Raw genomic sequence first — 18370 nt, 5'->3', positions numbered from 1 at the left:
GGCGGTAACAGAAGTAAAGCCTTGGCGCGAGATTCGGTATGGTGGCCTGGCATCTCCAAGGACATTACCTCTCTGGTCGCCAACTGTGAGACATGCGCTCTCACACGAGTTAACTTCGCTGAGCCACTTGTACCGACACCTCCCCCAGATCGCCCGTGGCAACTTCTCGGCATGGACCTATTTCACTTCTGTGGGCAAACTTTCCTCCTGGTAGTTGATTACTACTCCAGGTACCCAGAGGTGATAACCTTGAGGAGCACAACTGCGCAAGTTGTCGTGGATGTGCTAAAGAGCATGTTCGCCCGCCATGGGATACCGGAGGAAATTCGGTCTGACAATGGCCCGCCATTCTCGTCACGAGACTTCGCAACCTTCGCTTCCTCGTATGGCTTTGTCCATACGACAAGCAGTCCCCACTACGCCCAATCAAATGGGGAAGTGGAGAGAATGGTCAGGACGGTCAAAAAACTCTTCACCAAGGCAAAAGACCCTCACATGGCTCTCCTATGTTAACAAACAGCGATACACGAACAGCGATACTGGTTACGGACACCGGCGGCGGCGGCACAACTACGGCGCCAAAAACGACCGCTGAAGTGATCTCATAACAATTTTCGCTGTAAAAAACAATGTAACGAGATACCCGTGTCCTGCATAGTATCGCGATACAGGTGATACATCGTAATGTTTTTCACTACTGAGATACAAATACATTTTTCAAATGTATCTCGATACAGAAATACAGATACTCAAAAGTATCTCTGAAATACTATCGCGATACTCTTGTATCGCGATACTGCCCAGCCCTGCTCTGTAGAACGTCGCCGATTATGATGATAGCCGTGTATTGATGCCACTGCGATGCAGCTGTTGAGGATGATCTCACTCTTGTAACATCCTCCCCTTTTTGTCTGCGGAGTTTGATACAGAATGCAGTCTTTGAAGTGACTATAGGCATGTGTCTGTTTCGACTCGGCCTTCCACTTGTGGTGACTGGCTCTCCATCCATCAGAGGGAGTCTTGTTTTCATCATACTGTATGGTTGTCTCCTTCGCCAAAGGGTTGGGAGCTCCCATGTTGCATTCACATCCACAGTTCGTTTGCTGCGATGTTTCATTGGAGTTCGCAACATGTCTAAGGTGAAGTCTGTTCCGCCTTAGCCGATTTCCTTCAACTTCCACTTCATATGATCTCGCGTCCAGCCGTTTTATCACTGTGCCCCTGCACCACTTGTCTTTTTCTTTAAAAAGGCTGGACAGACACTGTGTATTCTCTCTGTATATTGGGGGTGGGTCCTTGGCGTGTTTGATGCAGTACCGCTTGGTGCGTGTGACCTTTGCTGCTCTCTGTTGTTTGCAGTTGACAACTTTCGGCTTGAGCAGAGCTTTAGCTGTTGGGAGATTGGTTTCACAAACTGGAGAAGCGGCGAAAGGCGAGCTAGTTGGTACATAACTAAAAACTTGAGAAACAGCGGAAAGACAGGATGAAGGAAAGTGACACAAGGACGGGCGCTGACTGCCAACTGAAATTTTTATTGCCGAAACCAAGAATAAGTAGATAGACGAAAGCGTTTTTAATCTTAAAAACTTTCAATCACCGGCTTTACTCAACATGAAAACATAACAAGAGATAGACGTTTCGCCACCTATACGGGTGGCATCGTCAGTACAAAAATGACATCAAATGAGAGAATACATCGTTTTATATCTTGCCGTAAACATCCGGCAGAGGGCCACGATTACTATTGCATGCAGTTTGATTACGGTGAATGAACCATGACTCAATAAATTTCCTAGGGCCCCATCGTTGCTCCCGCGCCAATGTCGTCGCATTATCGAGATCAAAAACGTGTCCTTTCGTCAGGCAGTGGTCAACTAATTCCGTCCTCGCACGTGTTGCCTGTGTGGCCTTCGTGACGTCCCTTGCGTGTTCCTTGAGACGAGTACGGCGTCGTCGACCCGTCTCGCCGATGTAGCTGGCATCGCAGTCCATGCAGTCCACCTTATATATAACTCCACTTTGTTCGTCCGGGGGGTGCGGTCCTTTGATTTTGGGAACACATTGAACACAAGACGAAAGAGTGGAAAAAACAATAAGTTTACAAGATTTTCTTCACGTGCGTGACGTAAAATGATGATGATGATGATGATGACAAACTTTATTTTGGTCCAGAAAAGACGCAGGGGAGACCCCGCGCCACCCGGCTAGTCCCACGTAGGGACCGCCAAGCCGAGCTTGGCGGCCCGTTCGCGGGCACTCTGGACGGCCAGGATTTGGTCATGGAGTTCTGGGCTACGCAAGAGCGCTGCCCACCTGTCCTCGCTGAAGGCGGAGCCGATGGCTTCACATTCCCATAACACATGGTTCAATGTTGCTAATAGTCCACAGATTGTGAGTGACCATGGTCCTCAGTTTACAGCCTGCGAGTTCGACAGTTTTCTCAAGGAACGCAGCATCACCCATACGTATTCGGCAGTCTACCACCCGCAAGCGAACGGCCAGGTGGAAAGATTTAACAGGGTGCTCAAAGAGTATGTTCAGGTCTGCACGCGTGAACGTCGGTCTCTCAAGGAAGCCATCACCGAATATCTAGGAGTTTACCGTTTCACGCCGCATGCCACTACAGGAGTGAAGCCTTCCGTTCTCCTGCACGGCCGTCATCCCAGAACTAAACTGGATCTAGTAGGAGCGCCAGGAAAACAGTTTTTTCAAGACCCACATGCAGCAATGGAGGCCGTCCGCAGCAGGGTAAAGCAAAAGCAACAAGCAAGTAAGACCTACACCGACCGTCGACGAGCTGCAAAGCATTCTCCGTTAACAACAGGTCAACCGGTACGAATCAGGCTGCCAGATCATGTGCCTAAGGGTGCTGTGAGTTACTCAAGCCCGTTCACAATAATTGACCAATGTGGCCAAGACACTTACAAACTAAGTGATGGTCGCACCTGGAATCGGAATCGGCTGGTACCCTGCCCTCGACCTGCTACTCCTATAGAATCTTCCTGTTGTGACTCGCCAAACGATTCCGATGATGCACCCCAGCCGTCAAACCTTGGGGCCTCAGTTTCAAGGGACCTTCCAGAACTGAGGCAGTCGACGAGGCTAAGAAGACCACCGTCGTGGTTAAAAGACTATGAACGACATTGAGTGCTATGTAGTGTCTACTTATTGTTACTCTTTCTAAGTGATTGTTCAAGTTTTTGAGGGGAGGGAGAATGTTGTATTCAGCATGTGCGTTATCATCTAGATAGCCCTAGGCATGCGCAGATGCACGCGCACGCGCCTTATCATGTCAGCTGACATCTGTGTATATTAACCATCACGGACTAAGAATAAAGAGTTGTTTGAGGTACTGGGTCGATGTAGTTACTTCGCGATCCCCCGGCTCTCCGACGTAGTTCGGCAGGGCATGGCGGCGGATACCACACTTCTCATATCGGCTGAATTTTGGGACACAACTGAATTCCTCGGATATTACGTGCCAATACCACGATACGATTATGGGACGCGCTGTAGTGGGGAGCTCCGGATGAATTTCGACCACCTGGGGTTCTTTAATGTGCTCCTAAATCTAAGCACGCAGGTCATCTTTCGCATTTTTCCTCCATCGAAATGCGGCCGCTGTGGCCGGGAATCGAACCCTCGTGAACATGCATCACAACACCTTACGTACTGCGCTACCACGGTCCTGGGAGACAGCAGGCGAGTGCTCTTTTTTTTTTTTGCTTAATTTAGAAGACGACGTTCAATAAAACTATGCCGTCGCGAGCGAAAGCCGCATCAAAACAGCCTGCCGCAACTGACACCGGCGAGCGGCGGCTAGGCAGACGCCGCTGCCGTCCGCGATCGAGCGCGAGCACGCCGTAGAGTGAGCAAATTTTGCTAACACGAGTGATATTGTACTCTTATGTCAGGCATCGACATACGCAATCCGTTTTCTCGACACCCTCAATATCAAGAGCAAAGGTGGAAGCGAAGCAAGCCGGTTAAGTAAGACGGCCTGCAGTGTCACTGCTTATCTGCGAATGCATCGCAGGTGCCTTCGCATCGTGGTTCCCGAACTCGCAAGTGGTGTGGACGCCGGTGCTTTTTTTTAGTAGTGCCACACTGGAAGTTCCGCATTATTGAATTAGGAATTAGTTTGCATGATAAAATAATTGTAGCATATCTTTTTCATGCCGCCGATAGCGGCGGTGCCAGCAAATACTTCGGCATCCTCGGACATGATGATGGGAGCGGTAAGAAACCGAGCAGCGGCACGACGTTGCCTGTCTCCCGTGCTGCTGCCACTATGGCTATACGCCCGTGCGATCGCCGGACTGGGCGGATGAGAAAAATCTGCCGAGTTTAACGCACGCCGGACGCCCGATCCGGCGACCCCGTCCGGCGAAACATCACCATTCCGGCTGCTACACAAGCGCGTAGGACGTCAAATCGGATCAAAATCGTGCCGTGTGTCTCGCAGTTTATGCTGTCAAGCGTGAGCCACTCCATGCATGGGAAGTTCAATGCGGTGGAAAATTATCCTAGCCGGCAAGCGGGAGCAACCAGCGACAACACATGCGGTGATCGCTCCGTGTGTACGGGTGATCACTGCATCGACAGCCATATTGGATTTCTTGTGGCGCCCCCTATAGTTGCTGAAAGTTGCGAATCAACTTTTTAGCAGTCCGGTCCCGCTCACAGCATGACATCTTAACACAACTTGACCGCGGCCTTAAAAAGCACGCGGAATAAAACCGCAAGAACTTGCTGCCAATAATAGAAACAATCCTTTTCTGTGGCAGACAAGAAGTACCGCTTCGCGGCACAGACGACTCTGGTCCGATAAATATGTCTGAAGTGCTGCCATTTAAAAATGATGGAAATTTCCGCGCACTGCTTAGGATGAGAGCAAAATGTGGAGATGCCGCCTTGAGAGCTAACATAGAAACATCTCCGGCGAATGCGCTGTACACGAGCCCAAAAATTCAAAATGAGTTGATCACCCTCTGTGGTAAAATCATACAAAGAAAGATAGTTGAAAACGTCAACGCATTCACCCTCCGCTAGGTGGCGTCACCGTCCCGGCTTGGGCCCGTAAACGCTATCCCGCTGAACTAAAACACGCTTTCCGCAACCAACGTTTGCGGCACGGTAACGCTATTCCCTTAACCTCCGCTATCACGCTAACACCAAACTATAACTGTCTACTGTCTCTGCTTACGTACGGAACGACCTAACCTGCTGCCATTCCCGTCGCCGACTTCGCGCTGGCGACGCTGGAGTGGCAGCTTGTAGCACATACATACCGTTTTTGTACTGCGGTTACATTGTGTTACTTCATCAGGAACCGTTGGTCGCGGTGTCCCCGGCTTTGGCAGTGCTATTGTCCAAACTTTTATTTCTTGCTTTAACCAGAATTTGAGGTTAACATACCAATTTCTTTATTTGGGTAAAAATAATGGAAAAGTATTATCGAATTATTACAAGTAAGCGATGTACTTGATTTATTCACGAAAATAAGCCAGCATAAATCTTAAAAAATGGCAGCCGTTCTACACACAGCCCCTCCCCCTCCCCCGAAAAAAATTCCTGGGTACGGCCCTGGTCTGACTGAGCTCCAGTGGCGTACCAACTCGTTCGCGAGGAGGGGGGGGGAGGGCTGGCGTCGCTCACTCTCTGTCTTTCTCTCTCTCTCTCTCTCTCTCTCTCTCTATATATATATATATATATATATATATATATATATATATATATATATATATATATATATATATATATATATATATATGTATATATATATATATTGTAGCGAAGCGTTGCAAGCGTGTAATGGGTCGCCCTCTCGAGCGCTTAATAGTGGGTCGCCCTCTTCCGCTCTTCTCGGACAGCACGCTCCTCGCGCTCAGAGTCGGCACCCCGCCTTGACTGTCGCAGCCGTCTATCATCGCCGAGTGCCCGCTAATAAACGTCTTTATAATTTGGTGGAGGGTGCTGGGCTTTCACAACAACTTCAGCCCTCATTCGATGCCCCTGGCTCTTCGATCCCGTACCCTGCCGCCTACGATGCCTCAAGACGCCTCCCAGCAAACGCCCCCGCCTACACCGACCTCATGTCCAGGTGTCCCTCGTATACGCGACCCTCCGGTCTTCACTGGCGCAGATGGCACCGACGTGGAGGACTGGCTCGCGATTTACGAGCGCGTGAGTGTCCCCAGTAAATGGGACGAGGCAGGAAAACTGACTAACCTGGTTTTCTACGTCGCAGGTGTGGCGGGCTTGTGGTACAACAACCACGCATCAGATTTTACGACGTGGTCCGACTGCAAGACCGGCATTATCAATGTGTTTGGCCGCCCTGCCGTTCGTAAGCTGCAGGCCGAACAGCGCTTACGTGAACGCGCTCAGCAGGCAGGTGAATCATTCACCAGTTACATTGAAGACGTCCTCGATTTCTGTAAGAAAGCCGACGCCACCATGTCCGGATTCGGCACATCATGAAAGGCATCGACGACGACGCCTTTACCATGCTGCTCGCCAAGAACCCCAGCACAGTGGCAGAGGTCATAACGCTCTGCCAAAGCTATGAGGAGCTGCGCCAGCAGCGATCGATGACCCCTCGCTCTCCATCACGCGACGCCGAGCTCGCTGGCTTGTCGACCATATCCGACCACTCTGCGTTGCTCGCAGAGGTGAAGTCATTCGTGCGCGAGGAAATCGCGCGCCAGTTCTCTCTGCTGGACTTTGCTCGCCCGCAGTACGTTCAGCAGCCGTCGACCACACTTCTGCCTCCGCTCCGTCCAGCAATTGAGCAAGAAATCGCAGAGGTCATGCCCGAGTACCACCAGCACCCTACGGCTCCTGCACCCTTGAGTTACGCCCAAGTGGTCGCAAGAACGCCCCCAGCAATCCCTACGGCTGCCCCACACATTTACGCCGAAGCCTCCGCTCGACCTCACTCTTTCGAAGCGGATGTACCGGTAACCTGCGCCGACGTCACGCACAGGCCACGACTGCAGCCCACGATCCAGTCCTGTCAGTTGCCGCCCCGTCAATCCCGTCCTGCACCATGGGCGGGCCCTGCCCCAGCGAACCAATGGCGCACACCTGACAAACGCCCCATATGCTTCGCATGCGGTTACGCCGGCCACGTGGCGCGCTATTGCCATCGTGTGCAGCCGCCTAGAGTCGCGTCGCCTGCCACCAGCCAGTCGAACCGCCCATATTACGACCCACCTACGCCTCTGTTGCCGACGTCTCGCCCCGCTCCATCTACCCGCCGTTCACCGTCACCACGACGCCGCTCGCTGTCACCGATGCGGCCACGTCTGGTCCCACGTGACCAGGAAAACTAGTCGTCGCAGTCCACGAGGCAAGGGCGGCGATGCTATCGAACTGCGAAAGCCCTCAGCGAAGCCCATCGAACGTGATAGACGTGTTTGTGGACGGTGTTCGTGCATCTGCCCTTATCGATACAGGAGCCGCCGTATCCGTTATGGACGCAAGGCATAGCCGAATACTGCGAAAAGTGACGACGCCACTTTCTGGGCTCTCCCTCCGTACGGCCAGCGCCCAAAGTATTCACCCTACAGCGGTGTGCACAGCCCGCGTCGTGATTAAGGACGCTATGTACGCCGTCGAATTGATCATAATTCCTGCATGCTCTCACGACGTCATCCTCGGATGGGATTTTCTCTCCCGCCACGACGCCGTAATTCATTGCGCACCCGCCGAAATAGAGCTCTCACCATTCTCTAATTTGACGCCGGCAGACAGTCCATCGGCTGCGAGCAAGGTACTCGTCAAAGACGACGTCAAAGTGCCTGCAAACTCGTCAACGGCGGTGTCAGTCTACTGCGCCAGTCTATCCGACACCGTTGCACTCCTCTCGCCATATGACCGTGTTTGCACGAGGAAAGGCTTGCTGGTGACTTTCGCGACCGTTCAAGTGACTCAGGGCAGCACCTCTATTTTAGGGGCGAAGCTCCTTAAAGCGGCACCCGTTCGTCCCTCGTAGTCGTAGTGCGTAACCAGTCGTAGCGCTAGTACCAGATCTTGACCTCCAAGGTGTGCCGGTGGGAGATTTTAGGGGCGAAGCTCCTTAAAGCGGCCCCCGTTCGTCCCTCGTAGTCGTAGTGCGTAACCAGTCGTAACGCTAGTACGAGATCTTGACCTCCAAGGTGGTGCCGGTGGGAGATTTTTCCTGTGCGTTGTTGAACAATAAAAAATTCGCAGCGTGCGCGTTAACTAAAAGCCGAATTCTTCTGTCTCTCATTCCCCATTAGCAGCCATTGGCATGTTCCAGTAGGAAACGTTAGTAGAAGTGTAAGTGTTAGCTAAAAGCCGACTTCTTCTGTCTCTCATTCCCATTGGCAGCCATTGTTTACCTCCAAGGTAGTGCCTGGTGAGATTTCTCCTGTGCGTGATTAAACAATAAAAATTTTGTTCAAAACGCCGTTGATTGATGAAATAAACCAACGAAAGACGCCAGATGTTTTCTAAAAGCAAAACGAAAGAACGCCAGATGTTTCTAAAGCAAAACAAAAAGACGCCAGCTGCTTAACGAAAGACGCCAGATGTTTTCTAAAGCAATGGTTTTCTAAACAATGAAAATTCACAGCGTACATGTAAAATTAAAGTGAGCTGCAAGTCGTCATAACTCTCATCGAACCTTTAGTATAAACGCGCCCGATCTCACGTCGGTGATGATGTACAGGGCAGAATTCACGGAAGATTTACGGTTTACCGATGAACCTCCGCAGCTTCGCCCACTCATCATCATTCACTCCGTGGATATGCTGTGATTTTTTGTAATCAACCCCTCCCCGTACAGTGTTACGTTGGTGCGAGGTGAATATCTCGGCAGAATGGAACTCCTCGAAGACGCACAAGTTATGGACGAGTCCGATGACTCGCACGGCCGAAGTTCCAGTACGCTCAGTGCTGTTTCGGCGTCTGGTTCATCACCCGCTGACGTTTTTGGTTCCTCCATAGCTGACAGCCTTACGCAGGTCCAGCGTTCCCAGCTTCTGGACCTGTTGGAAGAATTTCACCCTTCTTTCGATGTCGCTCAAACTTCTCTCGGCCGCACGTCGGCCGTTACGCATGGCATCGACACTGGCGACCACATGCCACTGCGGCAACGTCCATATCGCGTATCTCCCGCAGAACGCCGTGTAATCACCGAGCAAGTCGACGACATGCTTCGACGCGATGTCATTTGACCCTCTAACAGCCCCTGGGCGTCTCCTGTCGTTCTTGTTGCGAAGAAGGACGGTTCTGTGCGGTTCTGCGTGGACTACAGACGACTCAACAAGATCAATCGTAAGGACGTGTATCCACTGCCGCGAATAGACGACGCGATTGACAGCCTGCAAGGCGCCGAATTCTTTTCCTCTCTCGATTTGCGCTCAGGGTACTGGCAAGTACCTATGGCTGATGACGCTCGACCGAAGACCGCCTTTGTCACGCCCGACGGCCTGTACGAATTCAACGTCATGCCGTTTGGGCTGTACAATGCGCCCGCCACCTTTGAGCGCATGATGGATACCGTTTTGCGCAACCTGAAATGGCACACATGCTTGTGCTACCTCGACGACGTCGTCGTGTTTGCTCCGGACTTCTCCACGCATCTTCAACGCCTACGGCATGTTTTGACGCGTTTGAGCGACGCCGGTCTGCAACTGAATCTAAAGAAGTGCCGATTTGCAGCACGGCAGCTGACAATCCTCGGCTACGTCGTGTCCAAGGACGGAATTCTTCCCGATCCCGCCAAGCTTCGGGCCGTGACCGAGTTCCCCAAACCTACGTCCGTCAAAGAACTGCGCAGTTTCGTAGGACTGTGTTCCTACTTTCGGCGCTTCATTCGAAATTTCGCGACTATCATATCGCCACTGACGAAGCTCCTCGAAAGTAACGGGCCCCTCCATTCGTGGTCGTCAGAGTGCGACGACGCTTTCGCAAAGCTCCGTCGTTTGTTGACGTCGCCTCCCATACTACACCACTACGACCCTACGGCCCCTACAGAGGTACACACAGACGCTAGCGGTGTTGGCCTTGGCGCTGTCCTTGCGCAGCGCAAACCAGGGTTCCCTGAATATGTAGTGGCGTATGCAAGTCGTACGCTTACTAAAGCCGAGACCAATTACACCGTCACCGATAAGGAATGCCTTTCGATCATCTGGGCCCTTACGAAATTCCGACCTTATTTGTATGGTCGCCCATTTGATGTCATCACCGACCATCATGCACTATGCTGGTTGTCGTCATTGAAGGATCCCTCAGGCCGCCTCGCCCGCTGGGCACTTCGCCTACAGGACTACGATATCCGCGTGATGTACCGCAACGGACGCCAGCATGCTGACGCCGACGCACTCTCGCGCTCCCCCTTGCCTGACGACAATACTCCCAGCTCAGCGTCTCACAATGCCGTTTCCTCTATCGACATTCACACCATCGCTACTGAACAGCGCAAGGATCATTGGATTGCCTCACTGATAGCCTTGCTGACTGATCCACCGGCGACACCATCCACTCGCGCGTTGCGTTGTCAAGCACACCATTTGGCCGTTCGCGACGACCTCCTCCACCGACGCAATTACGCTGACGGCCGCCAGTGGCTACTCGTAATACCCCGCAGTCTGCGTTCTGACATATGCGAGTCGTTCCACTCTGATCCGCAGTGTGCACACTCTGGGGTATCGAAAACCTACCACCGCATTCGCCAACGGTACTTTTGGCGAGGGATGTACCGCTACGTGCAGAAGTTCGTTCGCTCCTGCATCGATTGTCAGCGCCGCAAAACTTCAACGCACCTGTCGCCGGCAGGTCTGCAACCTCTACCTTGCACTGACCGGCCGTTTGGGCGTGTTGGCATCGATTTGTATGGACCACTTCCTCTAACGTCAGCTGGTAACCGCTGGGCCATCGTCGCTGTTGACCACCTTACGCGATACGCCGAAACTGCCGCCCTCCCAGCGGCTACAGCGCGCGATGTTGCCTCCTTCCTGCTGCACCGATTCATGCTGCGCCACGGTCCACCCAAGGAGCTGCTCAGCGATCGAGGTCGTGTCTTCTTGTCCGAAGTCGTCGAAGCCATTCTCAAAGAGAACATCGTTGTTCACCGGAAAACTACTGCTTACCACCCGCGGACGAATGGCCTCACCGAACGCTTTAACCGCACGCTCGGCGACATGCTCTCGATGTACGTCGCCGCCGATCACACCAATTGGGATGCCATTCTGCCTTTCGTCACCTACGCCTATAATACCGCCCCTCAGAGCACTACTGGTTTCTCCCCGTTTTTCTTATTTTACGGCAGACACCCGTCGCACACAATCGACACAATCCTTCCATACAAGTCGGATCCGTCTGAGTGTGCGCCTATTTCTGCCACAGCAAGACTTGCTGAGGAGTGTCGGGAGATTGCCAAGACATTTACTACGCATGACCAAGAGCGGCAGAAGAGCATTCGCGGTGACACCACCACTTCTGCGCCCACGTTCCTCCCTGGAGCACTCGTATGGCTCTCGGTCCCTACCACTGCACCTGGCCTCTCTTCAAAATTACTGCCGAAATACGACCGTCCCTACCGTGCCGTTGAATGCACGTCCCCGGTCAACTACGTGATCGAACCCCTTGAACCATCTTCGGACATGCGCCGTTGAGGGCGCGACATTGTCAACGTGGAGCGCCTGAAACCCTACCATGACCCGCTCATAGTGGCAAGCAGTTAGGTCGCCAGGCGGCTCCCTTTTCGCACCCGGGGTAATTGTAGCGAAGCGCTGCAAGCGTGTAATGGGTCGCCCTCTCGAGCGCTTAATAGTGGGTCGTCCTCTTCCGCTCTTCTCGGACAGCACGCTCCTGGCGCTCAGAGTCGGCATATATATATATATATATATATATATATATATATATATATATATATATATATATATATATATATATATATATATATATATATATATATATATATATTGTTAAGGTGTTTAATAGACAGCACTCAACGACAATGAGTAATGGCGACAGTCACGGCAAGGCACGAACTCCCTGCGCGAGCGGCGTTCTTTTTCAAGCAACCAAAGAGGACGACCCACTAGAAGGCGCTGGAGAGGGTAACCCATTACCATGTCCCAAGGCTTCTCTACAATTACCCCGGGCACGAAAAGGGAGCTGTCCGGCGACCTAACAGCTCGTCACTATGAGTGGGTCATAGTAGGCCTTGAGGCGCTCCACGTTGACAATGTCGCGCCCTCGACGGCGCATGTCCGAAGCTGGTTCGATGGGTTCGATCAAGTAGTTGACCGGGGATGTGCGCTCGACGACCCGGTATGGGCCTTCGTATTTCGGCAGCAGTTTTGAAGAAAGGCCACTTGCAGTGGTAGGAACCGAGAGCCATACGAGTGCTCCAGGGAGGAACGTGGGTTCAGAAGTGGTGGTGCCATCGCGAATTCTCTTTTGCAGCTCTTGTTCCTGCGTCGTAAATGTCTTGGCAAGCTCGCGACACTCTTCAGCGAGCCTGGCTGTGTCAGAAATAGGCGCACACTCAGATGGATCCGGCTTGTACGGAAGTATCGTGTCGATGGTGTGCGACGGGTGCCTTCCGTACAGTAAGAAGAACGGTGAAAAACCAGTAGTGCTCTGAGGGGCGGTGTTATAGGCGTAGGTGACGAAGGGCAAAATGGCATCCCAATTGGTGTGATCGGCGGCGACGTACATTGACAGCATGTCGCCGAGCGTCCGGTTAAAGCGTTCGGTTAGGCCATTCGTCTGTGGGTGGTAAGCAGTAGTTTTGCGCGCTGTAGCCGCTGGGAGGGCGGCGGTTTCGGCGTATCGCGTTAGATGGTCAACAGCGACGATGGCCCAGCGGTTACCAGCCGAAGTCAGAGGAAGTGGTCCATACAAATCGATGCCCACGCGCCCGAACGGACGGTTAGGGCAAGGTAATGGTTGTAGACCTGCTGGCGACACGTGCGTTGCAGGTTTTCGGCGTTGGCAATCCAGGCAGGAGCGAACGAACTTCTGCACGTAGCGGTACATCCCACGCCAGAAGTATCGTTGTCGAATGCGGTGGTAAGTTTTGGATACTCCAGAGTGCGCGCATTGCGGGTCGGAGTGGAAGGCTTCGCATATTTCAGAACGCAGACTGCGGGGTATCACTAGTAGCCACTGGCGGCCGTCGGCGTTGTAATTGCGTCGGTGCAGGAGGTCGTCACGAACGGCGAAATGGTGGGCTTGACGACGCAACGCGCGAGTGGATGGTGTTGCCGTCGGATCAGTGAGCAAGTCGATCAGCGAGGTGATCCATTTATCCTTGCGCTGTTCGGTAGCGATGGTGTGAACGTCGATTGAAGCAACAGCTATGTGAGATACTGAGCAGGGGGCATTGTCGTCATGCAAGGGAGAGCGCGAGAGGGCGTCGGCGTCAGCATGCTGGCGTCCGTTGCGGTACAGCACGCGGATGTCGTAGTCCTGCAGGCGAAGTGCCCAGCGGGCGAGGCGGCCTGAGGGGCCCTTCAATGACGACAGCCAGCATAGTGCATGATGGTCGGTGAGACATCAAATGGGCGACCATACAAATAAGGTCGAAACTTTGTAAGGGCCCATATGATCGCCAGGCATTCCTTTTCGGTGACTGAGTAATTGGTCTCGGCTCTGGTAAGCGTACGGCTTGCGTACGCCACGACATATTCGGGGAACCCTGGTTTGCGTTGCGCAAGGACAGCGCCGAGGCCTACACCGCTGGCGTCCGTGTGTACCTCCGTTGGGGCCGTAGGGTCGTAGTGGCGTAGTATGGGAGGAGACGTCAACAAACGACGGAGCTTTGCGAACGCGTCGTCACACTCGGACGACCACGAATTTAGGGGTCCGTTACTTCCAAGGAGCTTCGTCAGCGGCGATATGATGGTGGCAAAGTTTCGTATGAAGCGTCGAAAGTATGAACACAGTCCGACGAAACTGCGCAGTTCTTTGACGGACATAGGTTTGGGAAATTCGGCCACGGCCCGAAGCTTGGCCGGATCGGGAAGGATTCCGTCTTTGGACACGACGTAGCCGAGGATTGTCAGCTGCCGTGCCGCAAATCGGCACTTCTTCAGATTCAGTTGGAGGCCGGCGTTGCTCAAACGTGTCAAAACATGCCGCAGACGTTGGAGATGCGTGGAGAAGTCCGGAGCGAAGACGACGACGTCGTCCAGGTAACACAGGCACGTGTGCCATTTCAAGTTACGCAGAACGGTGTCCATCATGCGCTCGAAGGTCGCGGGCGCATTACACAGACCGAACGGCATGACGTTGAACTCGTACAAGCCGTCGGGTGTGACAAAGGCTGTCTTTGGTCGAGCGTCATCAGCCATGGGTACTTGCCAGTACCCCGAGCGCAAATCGAGAGATGAAAAGAATTCTGCTCCTTGGAGGCTGTCAATCGCGTCGTCGATTCGCGGCAGTGGATAAACATCCTTGCGGGTGACCTTGTTGAGCCGTCGGTAGTCCACACAGAACCGCACAGAACCGTCCTTCTTCGCCACGAGAACAACAGGAGACGCCCATGGGCTGTCGGAGGGCCGAATTACGTCACGTCGAAGCATATCGTCCACTTGCTCGTTAATTACCCGGCGTTCTGTGGGAGACACGCGATATGGACGTTGCCGCAGTGGTGGTTGGGCGCCAGTGTCGATGCGATGCGTAACAGCGGACGTGCGGCCGAGGGATGTTTGCCCGACATCGAAAGAATGACGAAATTCATCCAACAAGCACAGAAGCTGCGAACGCTGGACCGACGTAAGGTTGCCAGCAATGGAGGGACCAAATACATCAGTAGGTGACGAATCAGACGTGGAAACAGCACTGATGGTGCGGGAACTGGTACAGTGCGAGTCATCGGGTGCGTCCAGAACTTGTGCGTCTTCAACGGGTTCCACTTTGCCGAGACATTCCCCTCGAACCAACGTAACAATGCACGGGGATGGGTTGGTAACAAAAATAGCGGTGCTGCCCTGAGTGACTCGCACGGTCGCGAAAGGTACCAGCAACCCTTTCCTAGTGCAGACGCGGGCAGATGGCGAAAGGAGTGCAATGGTGTCGGAGAGACCGGCGCAGTAGACCGACACAGCCGTTGACGAGTTTGGAGGCACTTTCGTATCGTCTTTGACGAGGATCTTGCTCACTGCCGGTGGACTGTCTGTCGGCGTCAAATGTGAGAACGGTGAGAGTTCGATTTCGGCTGGTGCGCAACGAATTACGGCGTCGTGGCGGGAGAGGAAATCCCACTCCAGGATGACGTCGTGAGAGCATGCCGCAATTATGATGAACTCGACGTCGTACATAACGTCCTGAATGACGACGCGAGCAGTGCATACAGCTGTAGGATGAATACTCTGGGAGCTCGCGGTACGGAGGGACATCCCAGAAAGTGGCGTCATGACTTTTCGAAGTAAGCGGCAAAGTTTTGCGTCCATAACGGATACAGCGGCTCCAGTATCAATAAGGGCCGATGCGCGAAAACCGTCCACAAGCACGTCTATTACATTCCATGGACTTCGCTGAGGGCTTTCACAGTTCGATAGCGTCGCAGCCCTTGCCTCCTGGACTGCGACGACTAGTTTTCCTGCTCTCGTGCGACCGAACGTGGCCGCATGGGTGACAGTGATCGACGTCGTGGAGACGGAGAGCGCCGAGTAGCTGGAGGTGGGCGTGACGTCGGCGACATACGTGGAGGTGGGTCGTAGAATGCGCGGCTCGACTGGCTGGTACCAGGTGACGCGACTGGAGGCGGCTGCACGCGTTCACAATAACGGGCCACGTGACCGGCGTAACCGCAAGCAAAGCAGATGGGCCGGTTGTCGGTGGTGCGCCATCGGTTCGCCGGGGTAGGTCCCGCCCATGTCGCAGGACGTGATTGACGGGTCGGCTGCAGAAATGACTGCATGGCGGGTTGCAGTCGGGGCCGAGGGATGGCGTCAGCATATGTAGCCGGCACACCCGCCTCAAAGAACGGAGGTCTAGCGGCGGCTTCGGCGTAACTCATTGGGGCAGGCGCAGGAATTACTTGGGGCGTCCTGGCGACAACTGGAGGGTAACTCTGGGGCGCAGGAGCCGGAGGTTGCGGGTGGTACTCAGGCATGACCTCCGCAATTTCCTGCTCAATCGCTCGGCGGAGAGGAGGAAGAAGGGTGGTCGACGACTGTTGAACGTGCGGCGGGTGGGCAAAGGCGAGGAGGGAGACCTGGCGTGCAATTTCCTCGCGCACGAATGACTTGACTTCTGCCAGGAACGCGGCCTGGTCAGATATTGCCGCCAAGCCAGCAAGCTCTGCGTCGCGTGATGGGGAGCGACGGGTCATCGAACGCTGCCGGCGGAGCTCCTCGTAGCTCTGGCACAGTGTTATGACCTCGGCCACTGTGCCAGGGTTTTTGGCGAGCAGCATGGTGAAGGCATCGTCGTCAATGCCTTTCATTACGTTCCGGATCTTGTCAGACTCAGACATGGTTGCGTTGGCCTTCTTACACAAGTCGAGGACGTCTTCGATATAACTTGTGAAAGATTCACCGGCCTGCTGAGATCGTTCACGTAAGCGCTGTTCGGCTTGCAGCTTACGAACTGCTGGGCGGCCAAAAACGCTGATGACGGCGGTCTTGAAATCGGACCAAGTCGCAAAATCGGACGCGTGGTTGTTGTACCACAAGCTTGCTACGCCCGCGAGGTAGAATACCAAGTTGCTTAACTTGCCTTCTTCGTCCCATTTGTTGGGGATGCTGACGCGCTCGTAAATTGCGAGCCAGTCCTCCACGTCGGTGCTATCGGCGCCAGTGAAGATAGGTGGATCGCGTATACGGGGGACACCGGGACATGTGCTCGTTACGAGAGGAGGCGTTTGCTGGCCGGCGTCTTGAGGCATGGTAGATGGCAGGGTACGGGATCGGAGCTCCAGGGGCATTGAATGGGAGCAGAGCACTCTCCACCAAATTGTTAAGGTGTTTAATACACAGCACTCAACGACAATGAGTAATGGCGACAGTAACGGCAAGGCACGAACTCCCTGCGCGAGCGGCGTTCTTTTTCAAGCAACCAAAGAGGACGACCCACTAGAAGGCGCTGGAGAGGGTAACCCATTACCATGTCCCAAGGCTTCTCTACAATATATATATATATATATATATATATATATATATATATATATATATATATATATATATATATATATACTAGCATACACATACTGAAAGAAATAATGCACATTGTATACACTCGTTTGTCTGGGTATACGTGTTGTGCAGACGGCCCTCTAGCACATTGTGCCAACGACGCCATAGGCTGCTCTCGGGCGTCCGTATTTTCCATTGGGCCCGCCAAGCAAGCTCACATTGTAACGCGAATTTATTACTCGTCGCCCTGACATCAACGCCACAAGACTTTCGACCACTCACGAGCCACTGACATATATATCGCTTCTTGCCGCTGCCTGTGACGAGTGTCAGCTGCAAGGGCGACCACGTGCTTTGCGGCGAAGCGCCAACAAAAAGAAATGCAGGACGCGTTCGGAGGGCCAAATTCAAAAATTATTTTCTTCCTTAAAACAAAAAATGACTTGATTAGACTTTCTTCATTACTTAGTTATGTGGTCTACTATCAAACGCCGCATGACGAGGATTTTTACTTGGACCGCATCAGTGTGAAAAATACGGTCAAACGTGCGAGAAATCGCACATTTTCCCTAATTTCACAATTTTTTTCGGGAAGATATGAAGTCTATTTTGCCCCTAAACATTTTTATACTAAAATAAACTTTCTTGAAAATCATCCTATTATTGAGATTGGTAAGGGAGAGCTCCAGATAGCTCAAGAAAAAATCACGAACTTTGAATATTTTCGTAGTTTTTGAAGACACGCAGCTCGTAGTGAAACACAAGAATTTGGGAATTGATTAATATGACAACTAAACAGAACCTCTGAGATAGCGCAAGCGTGGTTTCGAAGCTCAACACACAAAAATAGATTTTATACACATTTTTCTATTAGGCACAGTTTAACAAATACAAGCGAATTTCGAGGGGGCGCTATGTATATATACCCATGTATATATATATATATATATATATATATATATATATATATATATATATATATATATATATATATATATATATATATGTATATATATATATATATATATATATATATATATATTTATTTATATATATATATATATATATATATATATATATATATATATGACATTCTAATTACTACAAATAATACCCCCTATACTTTCCTTGGCATTGCTGTCTGTTAGTTCTCATTAATATTGTGTGTAACAAAGAAAAACGAGCCCTTAAAAGTAATCTTCTTTCCTTCATTCATAGTGAGGGTCTCGTTCTGGCAGACATGATGC

Source organism: Rhipicephalus sanguineus, chromosome 9 (genome assembly GCF_013339695.2).
Source record: "Rhipicephalus sanguineus isolate Rsan-2018 chromosome 9, BIME_Rsan_1.4, whole genome shotgun sequence".
Lineage (NCBI taxonomy): Eukaryota > Metazoa > Arthropoda > Arachnida > Ixodida > Ixodidae > Rhipicephalus > Rhipicephalus sanguineus.
Note: the sequence above shows the minus strand (reverse complement) of the source record.